This window comes from Triturus cristatus, chromosome 1_1 (genome assembly GCF_964204655.1).
Source record: "Triturus cristatus chromosome 1_1, aTriCri1.1, whole genome shotgun sequence".
Taxonomy (NCBI): domain Eukaryota; kingdom Metazoa; phylum Chordata; class Amphibia; order Caudata; family Salamandridae; genus Triturus; species Triturus cristatus.
The window spans coordinates 3,042,269-3,048,268 of NC_140579.1; positions in this window are offsets into that span (position 1 = coordinate 3,042,269).

Sequence of the window (6,000 nt, forward strand, 5' to 3'; positions counted from 1 at the left end):
AACAACAAGCATTGGCATAGCCAATAGGTCTCGCTTTCGGGACCTTATAAGTATTTAGTTATGCAGCACAATATCCTTGGTGCAATAACATCAACTGTTGCATGGCTAAAAACTTGTAAGGTCCCAAAAGCGAGACCTATTGGCATTTCTTGATAATATAACTGATGCATAAAAAAAGTTTTATTCCGTTAAAAAGGCTGCTGCAAGGTGATATCACCTTGACAAATGTTGATAAATGAGACCGAAGCGTCTTATGTTTAGAACCTTACTTAAGCTTTGGCTTGCTATTTTTAACACTAAAAGAATTTGAAATGACTGAGAAACGGTCCCCAGTACCTCTCCTAGTTTCCTTGGCTTAATATACTTGATTTATGCATTATTACTGGGTGGTTCATGCTTGCAGCCGCTTGCTAATCCTGGCCGCAAGTGTTCCAGTTCTGATGTTCTAAAGTCACACTGCTGTAATTACCAGGCACATATATTTTTTCACTTATTCTTTTCAGCCATTTTAAATCAAGATTTCTTGTACATCATGTAAAACGTTTTTCACCGAGATAATACATTTTATCATGACTATGGAGATTCTAATTTTGTTTACAAAAATATCAGGCATACACTTAATTCACTACCGTAGCATAAACCAGTGGATGAAAGGATGAAAACCTCAGGAAAAACTGAAAAGTGAAAGCGAACCCACTCGAGCTTCAGGCCCACACTGTCATTTTCAGACGTATCTCGGCAGCAGATAGCAACCTGCACTGCGTCATTAAATAATAGCTCATATGAGAATCCCCGTCGCTCTTCTCACATGCTCCCTCAGAAGGAGGGAATAGGTAACCTAAGTGAGGGTGTCATCAAAAAGTAGAAGAGGAAGAATGCCCTGTAGTGGCTGTCGGGACGCGCTAGTAGGCAGGTTGACCTCTCTGTAAGGAGTGAAGCGATGACCGAACAAACCCCCATTAAACCCCCGAGGTTCTGACGAGAAAGAGAGAGCACGAGCGAGCGTCCGTGCCCGCCCGAACCGCGTGGGGAATGAAAGGGAAAACCGAATACAGATGCAGTGCGTGCATGACGAAAGGGAAAACAAGCATTGGCCGCGAATGAAAGGGAAAACCGAATACAGATGCAGTGCGTGCATGCGGGCATGAAGAAAGGGAAAACAAGCATTGGCCGCGAATGAAAAGGAAAACCGAATACAGATGCAGTGCATGCATGCGGGCATGATGAAAGGGAAAACAAACATTGGCCACATGAAAACGAAAGTGATTGGACGCGCTCTGTGGAAATCACGCAAGTGGTGCGCGTGCTGCTGTGATCGCTGGATGGCAGCTGCGTGCGTGCACGCTCGCGTGAACGCAAGCGCTAGGCTGGCTGTGGCTGCACTTTGAAAACCTGTATACTAAATGTCTCTCCGAGTAACACATGCGCTGGCTCAGGCGAGACCTAAAAAAGTGCCTCCTTCTTCCAATGCTAATAATGCTCACCCCTCTACGGCAAGCAGTAAATGCGTGTGGTGTTTTGTCGCACATGCGAACGATGTAAGGCATTACGCGCATGCGAGACAAATGTTGCGAATGCACCCACCAATCAAAAAGCAAACAAGCACTGAAAATGCAATAGGATGCGTATTTACGGGAGTCCTATTGTATTTTTAACAAAAGTGCAGATTTAAAAGAAGGTACGATCAGGAGGGGGTGGGAAGGTGCTGGTGGTCGAAGAAGTCACGGAGTACGGGAGGGAACGGGCAGAGCTAGAGGAGCAAAACTGTTTAGGAAATAAAGGGGCTGATTAACGAGGAAGGGAAAAAGTGACAACATGCCCCTCAGGAGGCGGGATTACCAAGCCAAGCACCAATCACAATGCTGAAAATATGATGCAAGCCAATCACAAATAAGCCTGGAAAGTGTGCGCAGCTTCACCCACTATATTGTATAGAGCATCTCTTGATGAGACAGCGCATGCGCTGCCTAGCCGAGATCTAAAAATGTAAAGGAAATTTTGGCCATCAATGTTCCAGCTGGAGCTAGATCGGACTTTTATCTAGTGGCTGTTTCCATTGATGCTAAAGTAGTGCAAAGGATTAAGATGCCTGCTGCAAAAGAACACTTCCTTGTGTAGTCATAGGTTTTCAGGCGACAATAAAAATTTAAAGTTAACCTTGGCAAATAATGTGTCTGCGGGAGATCGGAGTTTTTTCAAGTGGCTTTTTCCACTCATACTAAAGTAGTGCAGAGGATTAAAAAGCCTGCTGCAAAGAACTTGTCCTTGTGGGTTCACACGTTTTCAGGCGACAATAAAAATGTAAAGAGAACTTTGGCAATTAATGTTCCTGCTGGAGAGAGATGGGAGTTTAATTTAGTGGCTGTTTCCAGTGATGCTAAAGTAGCGCAGAGGATTGAGATGCATGTCTGCTGCAAAGAACATGTCCTTGTGTGTTCAGAGGTTTTGAGGCAACAATAAAAATGTAAAGGTAACTTTGGCGATTAATGTTCCTGCTGGAGAGAGATGGTAGTTTTATCAAGTGGCTGTTTCCACTCATGTTAAAGTAGCACAGAGGATTAAGGTTCCTGCTGCAAAGAACATGTCCTTCTGTGTCTGTACTTTTTTAGGCAATAATAAAAATGTAAAGGTAACTTTGGTGATTAATGTTCCTGCTGGAGAGAGATGGGAGTTTTATCTAGTGGCTGTTTCCACTCATGCTAATGTAGCGCAGAGGATTAAGATGCCTGCTGCAAAGAACATGCTCTTGTGTGTTCAGAGGTTTTCAGGCAATAGTAAAATGTAAAGGTAACTTGGAGATTAATGTTCCTGTTGGAGAGAGATGGGAGTTTTATCAAGTGGCTGTTTCCACTCATGCTAAAGTAGTGCAGAGGATTAAGATGCCTGCTGCAAAGAACATTTCATTGTGTGTTCATACGTTTTCAGGCGAAAATAAAAATGTAAAGTGAACTTTGGCGATTAATGTTCCTGCTGGAGAGAGATGGGAGTTTAATTTAGTGGCTGTTTCCAGTGATGCTAAAGTAGCGCAGAGGATTAAGATGCATGACTGCTGCAAAGAACATGTCCTTGTGTGTTCAGAGGTTTTCAGGCAAAAATACAAACGTAAAGGTTACTTTGGCGATTAAAGTTCCTGTTCGAGAGAGATGGGAGTTTTATCTAGAGCCTGTTTCAACTCATGCTGAAGTTAAGAAGAGGATTAAGATGCCTGCTGCAAAGAGCACGTCCTTGTGTGTTCAGAGGTTTTGAGGCAACAATAAAAATGTAAAGGTAACTTTGGCGATTAATGTTCCTGCTGGAGAGACATGGTAGTTTTATCTAGTGGCTGTATCCACTCATGTTAAAGTAGCACAGAGGATTAAGGTGGCTGCTGCAAAAAACATGTCCTTGTCTGTCTGTACGTTTTTAGGCAATAATAAAAATGTAAAGGTAACTTTGGCGATTAATGTTCCTGCTGGAGAGAGATGGAAATTTAATCAAGTGGCTGTTTCCACTCATGCTAAAGTAGTGCAGAGGATTAAGATGCCTGCTGCAAAGAACATGTCCTTGTGTGTCTGTACGTTTTTAGGCAACAATACAAATGTAAAGTTAACCTTGGCAAATAATATCTCTGCGGGAGAGAGATCAGAGTTTTTTCTAGTGGCTGTTTCCACTCATGCTAGAGTAGCACAGAGGATTAAGGCACCTGCTGCAAATAACCTTGTGAGTCTGTAAGTTTTTAGGCAGCAATAAAAATGTAAAGGGAACTTTGGTGATTAATGTTCCTGCTGGAGAGAGATGGGAGTTTAATTTAGTGGCTGTTTCCAGTGATGCTAAAGTAGCGCAGAGGATTAACATGCATTTCTGCTGCAAAGAAGATGTCCTTGTGTGTTCAGAGGTTTTCAGGCAACAATAAAAAAGTAAAGGAAACTTGGCGATTAAAGTTCCTGCGGGAAAGAGATGGAAGTTTTATCTAGTGGCTGTTTCCACTTATGCTAAAGTAGCACAGAGGATTAAGGTGGCTGCTGCAAAAAACATGTCCTTGTCTGTCTGTACGTTTTTAGGCAATAATAAAAATGGAAAGATAACTTTGGCGATTAATGTTCCTGCTGGAGAGAGATGGAAATTTAATCAAGTGGCTGTTTCCACTCATGCTAAAGTAGTGCAGAGGATTAAGATGCCTGCTGCAAAGAACATGTCCTTGTGTGTCTGTACGTTTTTAGGCAACAATACAAATGTAAAGTTAACCTTGGCAAATAATATGTCTGTGGGAGAGAGATCAGAGTTTTTTCTAGTGGCTGTTTCCACTCATGCTAGAGTAGTGCAGATGATTAAGATGCCTGCTGCAAAGAACATGTCCTTGTGTGTTTATACATTTTCAGGCGACAGTAACAATGTAAAGGGAACTTTGGCGATTAATGTTCCTGCTGGAGAGAGATGGGAGTTTAATTTAGTGGCTGTTTCCAGTGATGCTAAAGTAGCGCAGAGGATTAACATGCATTTCTGCTGCAAAGAACATGTCCTTGTGTGTTTAGAGGTTTTCAGGGAACAATAAAAATGCAAAGGGAACTTTGGTGATTAATGTTCCTGCTGGAGAGAGATGGGAGTTTAATTTAGTGGCTGTTTCCAGAGATGCTAAAGTAGCGCAGAGGATTAAGATGCCTGCTGCAAGAACATGTCTTTGTGTGTCCAGAGGTTTTCAGGCTACAATAAAAATATAAAGGTAACTTTGGCGATTAATGTTCCTGCTGGAGAGAGATGGGAGTTTTATCTAGCGGCTGTTTCCACTCATGCTAAAGTAGCGCAGAGGATTAAGGCGCCTGCTGCAAAGAACATGTTCGTGTGTCTGTAGGGTATTCAGGCAACAATAAAAATTTAAACGTAACTTTGGCAATTAATGTTCCTGCAGGAGAGAGATGGAAGTTTTATCTAGTGGCTGTTTCCACTCATGCTAAAGTAGCGCAGAGGATTAAGATGCCTGCTGCAAAGAACATATCCTTGTGTGTTCAGAGGTTTTAAGGCAACAATTAAAATGTAAAGGTAACTTTGGTGATTAATGTTCCTGCAGGAGAGAGATGGAAGTTTTAGCTCGTGGCTGTTTCCACTGATGCTAAAGGATCACATAGGATTCAGATGCCTACTGCAAAGAACATGGCCTTGTGTATCGAGAGGTTTTCAGGCGACAATAAAAATGAAAAGGTAACCTCGGCAATTAATGTTTCTGTGAGAAAGAGATGGAAGTTTTATCTAGTGGCTTTTTCCACTCATGCTAAAGTAGCGCAGAGGATTAAGATGCCTGCTGCAAAGAACATGTCCTATTGTGTTCAGAGGTTTTCAGGAAACACTAAAAATGTAAAGGTAACTTTGGCGATTAATGTTCCTGATGGAGAGTGATGGGAGTTTTATCTAGTGGCTGTTTTAATTCATGTTAAAGTAGAGCAGAGGATTAAGGTTGCTGCTGCAAAAAACATGTCCTTGTCTGACTGTAAGTTTTTAGGCAACAATAAAAATGTAAAGGTCACTTTGGCGATTAATGTTCCTGCGGGAGAGAGATGGAAGTTTTTTCTAGTGGCTGTTTGTTTGCACTCATTCTAAAGTAGCGCAGAGGATTAAGATGCCTGCTGCAAAGAACATGTCCGTGTGTCTGTAGGTTTTTCAGGCAACAATACAAATGTAAAGGTAACTTTGTCGATTAAAGTTCCTGCAGGAGAGACATGGAAGTTTTATCTAGTGGCTGTTTCCACTCATGCTAAAGTAGCGCAGAGGATTAAGATGTCTGCTGCAAAGAACATGTCCTTGTGTGTTCAGAGGTTTTAAGGCAACAATAAAAATGTAAAGGTAACTTTGGTGATTAATGTTCCTGCTGGAGAGTGATGGGAGTTTTATCTAGTAGCTGTTTCAACTCATGTTAAAGTAGCGCCGAGGATTAAGGTGTCTGCTGCAAAGAACATGTCCTTGTGTATCGAGAGGTTTCCAGACGCCAATAAAAATGTAAAGGTAACATTGTCGATTAAGTTTCCTCCA